This window comes from Phoxinus phoxinus (genome assembly GCF_949152265.1).
Source record: "Phoxinus phoxinus genome assembly, chromosome: 8".
NCBI classification, from domain to species: domain Eukaryota; kingdom Metazoa; phylum Chordata; class Actinopteri; order Cypriniformes; family Leuciscidae; genus Phoxinus; species Phoxinus phoxinus.
This window is the reverse complement of record NC_136883.1, coordinates 21,642,426-21,655,774: the sequence shown is the minus strand read 5'-3', so window position 1 is coordinate 21,655,774 and position 13,349 is coordinate 21,642,426.

The window sequence follows — 13,349 nt, the reverse complement described above, 5'->3', positions numbered from 1 at the left end:
GTCTCTCGTTTGCATAAAATCGAGCCTTTCCCAACATTTTGACACTCTTATTTCTTGCTTAACCGTCAATCCCCCGCACAAGTCTGCTGCTCACATCACGTAGACAGTGAACTAAAGCTTTGATAGAAGTCTGAGGACATAGTTAACATCAGTCTATTTTCTTAGCAGTGACTTGACAAAAGCCAGAGATAAAAAGAAAGAGAGATGTACTGTAATGATCCAACAAAGATATTTTTATTTTTAAAGAAATAGTCCCTAGTAAAAAATTAATAAAAAATAATAATAATAATATACCAACATGTATATCAAATACATTTCATTGTATGACTTTCATTTCATTGACCTCATGGGGGAGGGAGGGAGGGAACCTAGTATGTAAGTTTTTTTTCTTATGTTTTGTCTTTATTGTTGCGAGCCTTTTATATTGTACTATATATATATATATATAAATTATGTATGATTTAGAGTTGAAATGTCATGACAGTTTGTTTGTTTATGTCTTGTCAAAATGGTATTTTCCAAAAAAGGCTAAGGCCTATAAAAGTTGCAGCCATTTTAGGGGAGGTGGTTGGGTGGAGAGAGAGGTTGAATCTCGTTTGTGTTTGTGGGTCTGTACATTGGCATAGCCAACTTACATTTCCTGTATTGTAAACAATTTTTATTTATTTTCTTTGGTATTATAATTTTTGACAGTCTGTTTTTTTTCTATTACTTCACTATTGTCATTGGATTTTGATATTATTATTTTTTATTTATATTTATTTTTTATATTTATACCACTCTGGACTGTGCTATTTCTGCCCTTGTCACGTAATTTACACCTATGGCCGTTGGTACATCCTAACAGTCAGTATCATTCATTATTTGCAGACAGATATTACAGTTTGTGGATGAATCTCACCTGCATTGCCATACACTCACCTCTGCTCAATAAACCAACATCTCTTGATTTTATATATTTTATGTCTAAATTCCATAACATTTTCAACATTGATAATAAGAAATGTTTCTTAAAGGAGCAAATCAGCATGATACTGATATTAGAATGATTTCTGAAGCATCATGTGACACTGAAGACTGGAGTAATGATGCTGAAAATTCAGCTTCGACATCACAACATTTTATTTGAGTAACATCAGTTATTTTGAGTATAAATACTTCACAATTGCTGTTTTATCTGTATTTTAGATCATTTTGACCAATACATGCATCCTTGATGAGCATAAGAGACTTCCTTCTAAAAACATTAATACAACTCCAACTTTTGAACAGTAGTGTGGTGCTCAATTTTTATGGTGCGTTGATGGTGCCGTTTCGGTGCTTGAAAGCCATCATCACCGGAATTGTCCTTAACGTATTCTTTAAATTTACACCGTGGGTTTGGATTGTCATGAATAATTGTGAATAAATTATGACATTTTGGGGTGAACTATTCCTGCAATGGCATCAGCTCAAATCTCACCCAATCCAGAAATCCTCTCACTTTCTTTGGACCCACAATTTCTTGTGACCGTAAGATGACTTTATAATCACTGGCTAAGACAGAACCCATCATGCTAACGAGGGTTCGGGGTCACTGAGGAAGGGACAAAAGGTTTCCTCTGCAAGTTCGTACAAGAATTTGCAGCTTGGAAGGCAATTGTCCAAGACAAAAAAGGTTGGATTAGGGCACAGCAAAATTATGTTGACCGCACGCTGCAAATTAGACAGAGAAGCCATGTCTAAAACGAATGACCTTGAGTTTATCAGCAAATTGCTAGAACTCTGTCTAGGGTGTAAATGAAAGTTAATGAAAGATAGAGATTATGTATACAAAATTCAGTCGCAATTTTAATGGGGATTGGCTGGAAAGGTTATTTAAAACCATAAAAAAGGTTTTGTTTAAATATGACCGCCTTAGTCCAGTGTCCTGGTGAAGAAATGAGTCATCATTAAAATGCAACCAAAAAAAGAGATGAACTCATTATTTCACTGCTGTCCTAAAATATCAGGGAGTGACAAACCACGGTGCATTAATGTGGCAGATGGGAGGACAGAGGAGAGAGAAACAGCAGACGAGGTGGAGAGAAAGCAGCACCTGCCCTATAGAGAGTTTCAGCGTTCCATTCATTCTCTGATGCAAACGAGGATGCAGGATCGCCCGCCATGACCCCGTGAACACCAGCGGTGACTGGACCGACATCAGAACCGCCTGTGACAGTTGGCTAATGACAAGCTAAAGCGTGCACGCAAACAATGCAGAAGATAAACAATAATAGCACACACGAACAATGCAGATGAACGCTCAGAAAAATAATGAAACGGCTCGCACTCGCACCTGCTTGATCCTCCGGCAGCTCTGAGAGCTAAAATGGGCCCTCAGATTTTTCCAGCAGAGCCGCAGTCAGGCATAACTGCTCAAGATGGGCCTCTGTAATGCTGCCAAAAACAGCTCCCTTTAAACACAGTGAAATCCAGGAAAGAAAAGAAAAAACGAGCAAAAAGGGGTTTAAAACAGTATACCCCTAACATGACGGCATAGCAAAGCAAAAACAAATGTTCTGCAGCAAAACTAAAAAGCTTTGGAGTTAAACAGACACAAGTGCACAATGTAAGACAACAATTTAAAAAAGGTGTGAAAATGGGTATTATTCACCCCTCTGGTGGAAAAGTTTGTTGAACACCAAGTCTACAAAAAGTAGTTGTATGAAGTCAATAGAAAAACAAACTGGGGGCGATTTGTAAAATGTGTAATGCTTAAATTGTCAAACTTTACATCATCACTGAAATGAAAATGTACAAATGTAGTGCATGTTCACTTACGTTAGGAAGCCCATAGTCTGGAGGTGGATCTGTGCTGCAGTATGGCATTTGTTTGAGTGTGAGTGATGAGCAGAGGGAAACAGGTAAGTATTAAACTGACCAAAAGGACACCTGGGGGTCAGAATGTTTGTCATTTAAAATGGCTGTAGTGTCATATGATTTATTTGTCTGCTGTTCCATATTCTCTTCAATCGCTTCCTGTCATCGCAGGGGCTGGAGCATCAGTAATTCCAGACAGCACCAGTCTGTCTCTGTCCAACAGGGGGAAAAATAAAATCAGCCAATACATCAAGATTTAACCACGAAAAAGTATAGATGAGAACTTTCCGGAAAACTTCTGAAGGAAGATAAAGTTACGAATATACTGAGATAGTTAAATGGGCTATAACTGAAAAGTTTTGCAAGTAGCTTCTAGGCAATACATGTGTCGTAAAAAACAACCCTCCACAAATAAAAAACAAAAAGAAATACAGAAAAACAATTGTTAGGCCCAAACGCACAGTGTTCTTCTCAGAACAGTATGATAACAAACGTGTTCTCATCACATGTAGGATACATTCCAGATGATCACCTCACAACATCGCTCTATACTACACATTCACCACTTAAATGCAGGGGACTCTTATAAGAACAGTTGGATAAACATATCCTGCACAGCATCAGGAAAATACAGAGCAGATGTTTTTTTTTTTTTTTAAATCGTACCTGGGCCATGAAGTGTTTGCTTGCGCCAAAAAAACAACATTCACATCCAAAATAGGCAAAAAGGTTGAAAACTTAAATCAAAACTAAAATGAACAGTGATGACAGAGTAATGAGCATCAAAAGCTACATGAAATACAATTCATTACATGCTGGGTAACCAATATGAAATCCCGGGCAATGGAAACATCCCCACCACCAATTCTCATGGAATAGAAAAACAGTTCACGTTAATGGTGTCGTTGAGGTCGGAGACGGCGTGGTGACGCTAGTCGTTAATGCTACATGGCTGATCAGCACAGCAGCAAGCCAATCAAACAAGTGAAAGTAAGTCAATCAAACAGTAGTCACGTAGTAAGCTATTTGTGGGCGCTCGGCAGCTTATGATGAACTGGACCTCCGATTCAAAGTGTCGACAGTGAACGACAATGATGACGGAAAATCCATAACATTAAACAGGCATATGAAACACACCTGAAACAGCACGTTATTAAAGCACTGCGAAACTCATCCGCTTTAGCGCCGGCGAGTGTATGCCAATTAATTCCCCTGTCCACTCTCAAGCTCTTGCACACCGTGCCGGACCGACAACAGTGACATGACGTCACATTTGATGCCCTCACAGGTAACGCGCACCAACCACATTTAAAGTCCTCATAACTAGATCTAAATCACTACTGATGCCCATGCCTACAATGTCTACTGCTACATAAGCAATGACGCACATCTGAGTCCACGAGACAGAGGAAAGTTAGAGGGAAGGGCATACAAATTTGGAGTGGAATGCAGCCTCGGTTTGATTTAAATAGTGCTGATTCTTAAATTCCACCCTATACCCTCAAATAGGGCATTATTTGAGGGGACAGCCATTTGTAGTGGTGTCCGAAACCATAGTGGACGTCATTGAGTGCACTCATTCAACATTGCACGTTCAGCGGCTGTCCAAATTCACTCATTCAAGTGAACTGTATTAGTGTATTAGTGGACTAATGTAGGGAATAGTGATTGAATGTTTAGGGGGCGATTTGTGCCCTTCGTTTGCACGCAAACGGAGAATTCGCCTCTGAAACCGATTCTTTCCAAAAACTCCGGCCGGAGTGGAGATTTTTGGAAACTTCGTTTGCATGTAAACTGAGAAAAATTAAAAATTTTCGGGATTCTGACTGGCTAACGTGGGCTTGCGTTACACTGCCACCTACAGGTTTGGCATGCTCTTGATGGCATATATACTCGGGTTCGTGTAAACACACTTTTCTGAAAACTGACAGTTGTGCACAATGTTATTTTTGAAAACGGAGAGGGGTGAAATGTCCGTTTATGAAAATAGCCGACCACGTGTAAACATAGCCTTAGATTCAGCCTAGGAGTCCAACAATGACACAAATAAGCTGCAGGTGTGCCTCCTTAGCATAGTGAGTGAGAGCTGGTGAGTGTCAGAGTCCACAGTGCACATGACAGAGGTACGTGGTACAGGGCAATTTTTGTGATGCAGTGAAATAACCAATTGCTTGAACATATGAAAGATTTCTATCTATCTATCTATCTATCTATCTATCTATCTATCTATCTATCTATCTATCTATCTATCTATCTATCTATCTATCTATCTATCTATCTATCTATCTATCTATCTATCTATCTATCTATCTATCTATCATCTACTTATAGTGTGCTAAAATTCCTGCAAAAAATTAGCATGCAGGTTGAATGAGAAAACTAATTCATCCAGATGAACAGATCGAATAAATAATTTTAAATCTTGCTGTCAGACTGTAATTTCACAATTAACGCAAGTGAAACGGTGCAATTACGATGCTTCCCTCTCTCTTGGAGTTCAGTGTTCACACGCAATGAGCTGAATGTAAAGCACATTCTTGCATATTTGGGTGCTAATTAAGAAAAAAGTATCTGCCAATGCAGTTGATTTTGATATCCTAGGTATTATTACCTGGTAATTGTGACTCTCACAATTCTGATTCGGTTACTTAACAATTGTGAGAAACTGGTAAATGTGAGTTATAAAGTCCAAAAATGTTTTTCAACATGTTGAAAATTTCCGATTTTAGATCGGTGCGGTTCCGACGTTCTTCCTAGCAGGTTCGGTCACTCTTAACACACCTCACACCACAGAAAAAGCTGATAAGACAATCTGTAGAACCATTAAGATAATCAGACTTTACTTAGGATTGTCGGAAGGGGAGAAATCGGCCTGAATATTTTGTGTTGTTGCCCCAGCATTAACTGCAGAGTCTTTGTTTCCTTGCAGGATGGTTAGAGGAGCACACAGATAATGGCCCGTCTGAAAGATTGACATGAGGATGAGAACAGGTAGGTTCATACTCTAGCAGAGACTGACAAGACCAGACACATTGTGAGTGTGTGCTTTGTGCTTATGAAGGGTGCTTGATGAGGCTGTGGCAGGTTAATATTTTGGTGATTGTAAATGAGTGGGTGGAGCTGATGGGGGCATGCTTGCTGAATCCGTGCATAGATGTAATACTACTAGTAGATATAATAGTAAATTGTAGGACAAGTAAGGGTGGGACAGTGCCATTGTGCCTCCATGAGTAACAGCCTAACATTGCTTGATAAAAACACAAAATGATCGCACAAAAAATCCCTAAAATATACGAATAAATGTATGTAATCGCTTGAAGAGGATAAATATATTTTATTATGTAAAAAGTATGATTGCACTCCAATACCACTCCAATATGTGCATTAAACAGTGACTAAATGATTTGTTCAGGGAACAAATATAATTTTTTGAGTTTATACAAATATAAACTCATTATAAAAACTTGTTCTTCATGATACCTTTTTGTCAGCTGTGGAGTGGAGCAGGACCAGGCCTCTGACTTTACAATGTTGTTTTAATGTTTCTATAAAAACAGCCGTGAGCTTATGAGTTAATATTTTTGGATTAAAAGTTACATTTAACGTTTGCCGGTTACTGCTTTCTTCATCCCTAAGTCTTGAACTTTGTTGCAGTGGTGTTAGAAAATATTGTGGTGTTTAAAATGCACAGCAGTGTTCAGTCTCTTGTCATTCTGAACTGAACACTGCAGCATCTCTCCTAGATAGAAGCAGGATTGGACAAATGGTCTTTAGGCCTGATAGAGCTGAAATCTACACCCACATGTAGCATGTCTCCAGGGTCATGACTAGAAGCTCAATAGTAATCACACCAGTCCTCCATTCCCAGCTGGAGCATTTCTCTAGTGGGCATCATTACAGGCCCCACGCTGCCATTCATTTATCCAGTCCTGAGGGAGATCCTGTTACTTTAGGTTCAACAAGCTTGAACAAAAAAAAACACATTTTAAATCGCTCTCAAAATCCAGAACTGTGCAGTACAAATGCATAACGGTTTTAGACAGCCACACATGCACACAATCAACACATACTGTAGTTGTTATAACTCTAACTGTGTGTTCACACCAAACGCGAATAAAGCGTCAAATCCGCGTCTAGTTTGACGCTTGAACATTTTGAATGCATTCGTGCGTCCAAAGCGAAATGGACGTGCGTAAAAAACAAGCGTTTGAAGCAAAATTGACACAAGTCCGAGGCGAAATCCGCTTCTGGGAGAGGCAAGTGCTAGGCGGTGGTCTGTTTGCAAGAAAGGCGCGAAATTTAAAAATACTACTGTTATTGTGTCACGAAATGTAGTTTTAAGAGTTGTTCAGTCGAGAATATAGTTGTTTAAAGCTCAAATCTGTGTTTTATTTATAAAGATAGCGCCTATTTAAAAAATGTTATCTGACGTTTCGGAGTTGTGAGATCCAGGCGATCACCGGGCGCTCAGCGCTCATGTAACCCTCCTGGAACAGCCTTACCTCGGCTAGTCCTCATGACGTTTGAATGCATACAACGAAAAATGTTCACAATCTATAGCTTTGGTTCTATTATATGAAACGTATAAGTTAAAATACATTAATGACTCATTATAACGTAGGTCAAACGACTTTTTTAATTATGTTTAAAGTTTTTCTTCATCTCATTCAGAAATGTAGCCTATGACTGCAAGTGTTCAGTGTCACATTCATAGTTAACATCTGAACAATGTCATTCCTTCTTTCACGCGGGCATTTAGTCATTACAAAATAATTTATTGAGGCCAAACATATAAGAAGTTATTGAGGCCAAACATTTTAAATGACATTATAATCTGAAAAGCGGGCCTACCCCCGTTTATCACATCACTTCACCACGTGACAGCAGCAAGCAGGCTCCGATTGGTTAACGCGGCGCGAATTGACGCAGAAGTTCAGATTTTTCAACTCGGGCGGCAGACGCGAATTCGCGTCAAACGCGTGAATGCACAAAAAGCACTACATAAAATAATTTCCACTTAACGCGCCATATGCTCAATTCGCGCGAACTTGACGTGCGAATGAGGTGTATTCGCGTCTACCGCACCGCACTCTATGCCTCATTCGCGCCGCAGGAATTTTTTATGTGCGTAACGAGTCTTTGCATTGACTTAACATTGAAGTCACTCGCGCCTGACGCGCTATTCGAGTCCGGTGTGAACGCAACATAAGACTCCTAAGAAAAAAAGACCCCAGCAATCTCACCTGTTTCCGAAGACAAATTGTACTCAATTTGAAGATCTTAACATGAACTCAAACATATATATACTATATACTTACTGTTTGTCAGAATGTTTTTATTTTTTGCCAAATTAACTTGAGAACATAGCATAGCGCAGGGGTGCCCAATCCTGCTCCTGCCGATCGACTGTCCTGCACAGTTGATCTCCAACCCTTATCAAACACATCTGCCTTTAATTTTAAAGTGATCCTACATACCTTAATTGGTTGCTTCAGGGTTGGAGATGAACTGTGCAGGGGTACATTTCCCAAAGCCAACTATGGTCGCAAGTTCTGTCATTACCAATAGAGTTCAATGGAACTTGCGACTATAGTTGGCTAACGATGCTTTTGGGAAACACAACCCCTGGACAGTCAATCGACAGGAGAAGGATTGGGCACCCCTGGCATAGCGTAACTTAGAACTCTCGACAGAACTAAAAACACTGAACAAATGGGCATTTGATAATATGAAATAATCTTTTCCTGCTTTTTAAGAGGATCATAAAATGTACATTGGCCAAAGCATTAATAATGAATTCTGCATGGTTTTACACCTCTATCATTAATAGACTAAATATTTCATTAAACATTTTCTCAAATGTATTAAAAAGGCTGCAAGTGTCATTGAGGCAGTGTTCTAATTATCTTCACGGACGGCTCCGGGGACAAGGCCTGGTTGTATGAGAACACAGAGCAACTGAACTTGTAACTTGGCTCCAAATCAAAGCATCAGAGTCCCAAGGTTCAGGCAACAGGAAGAGTGTGCATTTCTAAAATTAAAGCTGATAATATAGCAGTCACAAACTGCCCTGAGACTTTGTTTGAAGATCCAAATGCAGCTTTAATAGGGAAATCCAGCATCATAATCCATAAAACAGGCGATGGGTCAAACAAACAGACAAACAGTCCAAACATAAAACAAGATCTAAGAAACAGGCAAACAGGGAAATACTGGAAACTATGCAGAAAGTCAAAACACAGGCAACCAGAGGGAGAGTGCGCAGATATGCAGTGTGACACTAAACAAGACTTCGTAATGAGTGAATGAACACACAGGGGCTGAATACGATATCGCCCCCCATACCCTCCAATAGGGAATTATTTGAGGGGACAGCCATTTGTAGTGGTGTCCGAAACCATAGTGAACATTATTGAGTACACTCATTCAATCCCACATTGCACCGCAATAATGAGTGTACAGCCGATGTACGCTCAACGTCTATCCAAATCCTTGTCCTTTTGACACGTGACTTCTATTTTAGAAACTGTTTCTATTTTCTGCGACATCACACTGGAACAACAAACACAAAGTGTGGGAATGATAATCTCAGGTACGTGTGTGCTTTATTTCATGTTAAAAGAGTGTGATGTAACTTTGAATATAATTTAGTGCTCCCAGCTTTGTAGCTGTAAAAGCAACAATGGATAATTCACCTCAGATCTTGAAATTAAACAAATGGAATCAAGAGCATTCAAACTGTAAATAAACAAATGTATTATTTGACAAATATTGTTTTAGTAAATCAGTAGTCTATGTATTTGAATACTGTTTAAATAGTGTAATATTTGTGAATTTGATTATGTAGCCTACTTATCCATTTTCTTGCGATTGTTGTCAAGATTACTCTCTGTGCACTTGCCACGAGAGCCCGCCCACACGCAGTTCTGATTGGCTGTGGGTTTTGATTGATTTGTATGCATCTCGCGTCTATCACGTCTGGTTAGGACACGGTGTAAGGATTGAGGGTGTAGGAGGCGATTTTGGATTCAGCCACGGTTTAAATAGGCAGGGTTAACAAGATGATGAGACACAGGTAGATGTAATGTAAACTTGGTTAGCAATGGGTTGTGGGAAAAGTAATCAACATGTCTACCCAATCAGCATGAGTCGAGCAGGAGGGGGCCGTATATATGTATATGCCGTTTACTCACCTATGTTTCTCAACAGTTTTCAGCATCCCTCCACCACCCCGTCTCCTCACACTCACCTGGTTACTCTCCTAAACATAAATACGGGTGGAGTACTCTGGGTTTGGGCCAAAATACAGAACTCGGAGCCCTCTCCTCGGACAACTTGCCAAATACGAAAACTACTTTACTCTGATTATTTGTGTGAACTCGTGAATTCACAGAGTTAATACATTGGGATAACACGTTTGGTTTCCCTAATCCTAATGTGTGCTAAAATCTGTGATTATTAAGGATAACAGTGGCCGAAGAACACACTACAAGAAGGAACCTCCATTAGTTTGGCCCATGAGAGTAAAATACAGTTTAATTACAAAGTCTAAAATAAATAAAATTAGCCTGTTTCAAAAGATGCATAAGTCTAATAATATGGAAGGTAAATGTAAAGTAAACAAAAACAAACTAGCAGTGGAATCCACTTAATTATTTTCTGTACATAAACAAAAACAAACTAGCAGTGGAATCCACTTAATTATTTTCTGTACATTAGCCTTGTTGCTTTGGGGCATTTTGCTGTAAAAAAAAAGAAAAAGAGGCAAAATCATAACACAATATGTTGAATGACAACATCACTGAGGAAACGTCAATGCTTTGCATTCTGGTGACTGAAATGAGCTGATTGTGAGAGAGAGAGTCCTGGCCGGGCTCTTGGATGTAAGCCAGGCTATTTGAGATGCACAATGAGCACTGACTGCTTGTTTTGGCAGGCAGAACTGTTGCAGCCAGCACCAGACAATATATTGCACACACAAGCTCAAAAATAAACATGTGCTTGCTCATTTAATCGGGGAAGAGAGCATCAGAATTACCTTGAAATGCAAAATGGAGGTGCATTCTTCAATGCTGTGCACCTCTACAGCAGCTCAAAGACGTGAAGCTTCATGTGTTGATACTACTCTCGGCACTAGAAGCATTATGGATAAGCTCACTTGCTTTATTTCACAGAGCCACTGCTGTGTTCCCAGCTGGTCCTCTGAGGGTAGGCAGGAATTTGTGAAGATCATGTGTGAACTAATTTGAGCTGATGTGCTGCCAAAAATAAATGCACTTGATTTCCTAGTACTAGGACAAACTAGCTTTATGTGCTTGCGTGGAAAGCTTGATGCCACACTGTTTGGATGATGTTAGGCGCCTGTGCAGGTTGATTAGTTTACCTAATATATATATATATATATATATATATATATATATATATATATATATACACATGAAAGCTGGCATCGGCTCAACAATTAAATATGTAAAAAAGTTATATGTCATTCAAATAGAACAAAGGGTTTAAAGTGAGGTGCAAGAAAGTAAATGTTGTTTCTTTTTCAACGTGTGTGTGTGTGTGTGTGTGTGTGTAACACTTTATTTTACGGTGTTCGTGATACAGAGTAATTACTTAATTAATTACTTAGTAGTGGACATTGTAATAACATGTAACAAAATGTAATTAACATGTAACTAAGTTAAGGAACAGCCTGTACTTACAGATTGTAATTATGCACATGTAATAGGCAGCTACTGTTACACATATGTAACAAGCCGAGTCGGTTACATACGTGTTACATACTTGGTACAGTGTAATTATATAAGTAAGTACTTACACAATGTAAAAACAAGTACTTAGGCTACTAAGGTCGGGAAAAGCCTGCAGTTGCACATGGTAATTTTGTACATTTCTGTAGCATTACACGTATGTAACATAAAATAAAGTGTATCAAGATTGTACTTAAGTGCACTTCATGCGTATCTATTAACTCACTAGTTCACAGCTTAAATAAAAGCAGTAGCTTATTAATTACATTACAATTACAGAATATTACACAGGTATAAGCTACGTAAAATAAAGTGTATCAAGATTGTACTTAAGTGTACTTCATGTGTATCTATAAACATTATCCATCTCGGCGTGTTACATATGTGTAACAGTAGCTGCCTATTACATGTGCATAATTACAATCTGTAAGTTCCATAACTTAGTTACATGTTAATTACATTTTGTTACATGTTATTACAACATCAACTACTAAGTAATTAGTTACCGATTGAAAGAAGTCTCTTATGCTTACCAAAGGCTGTATTTATGTCATCAAATATACAGTAAAACAACAATATTTGGAAATATTATTATTAAGAATATTATAAGAGTTTACTGTTTGAATATATAAAAAAAATTGTATTAGTATTTCATATATTTTATCTATGCAATACATTGAAAAGCTTCATTGTCACATGATCCTTTAGAAATCATTCTAATATGCTGATTTGATCCTCAAACGCATCTCATATTATTATCAATGTTGAGAACAATTGTGTTGATTAATATTTTTGGTGAAACAATACTTTTTATTTTGTTCTTCAGGGTTTTTCAACGAATGGAAAGTTCAAAAGAACAGCATTTATTTACATATTTTTAACATTATAAATGTTTTCACTGTTACTTGATTAATGCAATGCATACTTCAATGCAATGCGTTAAATAAAAGTATTAATTTCATTTTAAAAAAATGGTAGTGCTATATATTTCCCTTGTCTTCCACTTGTAAGTTATAGACATCCAGAGGGGGCAGCACTGAGCTTGGACTAGTCTGCATTTAATTTTGTGTAAAAGAAATTATGCCATCATTATATGATATATCAGGTCTCTGATGTCATAGATTAACACAATTAGACAGACGGTACACTGGAAGAACACAAAGGGGTCCTAGTGTCTCCACAAGCGTTTGCCCCAGCTGCTCTTACTGGCACAGATCCGCCCCCAGCCCGCCCTACTCATAATGTGAGCATCTGTCCATAAGGCTTACATACTGTGATATCTCTGCCCACTGCTCAAAACTGAGTGTGCTGTTCCTCGACAATTTGTCTCTCAATCTGTTTTATTCTGCAGAGGTTTTCCTGTGGAGTGGGTTAAACATCACATCTAATTACTCAATTGCTTAATTGTTGTTAAACAGCCCATCCTTTTATTACAATTAATTGGTTTGCCTAAAAATCAATTCTTTAACAATCTTATTAATCACATTTAGCAGCTGTTCATTACTAATACAACAAGAAAACTTTTGAAATCAAATGTGCTTACTTGATAGCAAATTGCACCCAAGGACAATGCAACATGTTTTAAAGGCCCCCTGGAATCAAAATGTAAGTTTTTTAGCTTTTAGTATGAATACGTTAGCCTTTAGGTCATGAATAAGCTGGTGTGTTCCAAAACAATGACACAATTCGTATTTAGGAGATATAAGCATTCAAAACTTAAAAGTCTCTAACTTCTGCTATGATTTTTATGACATC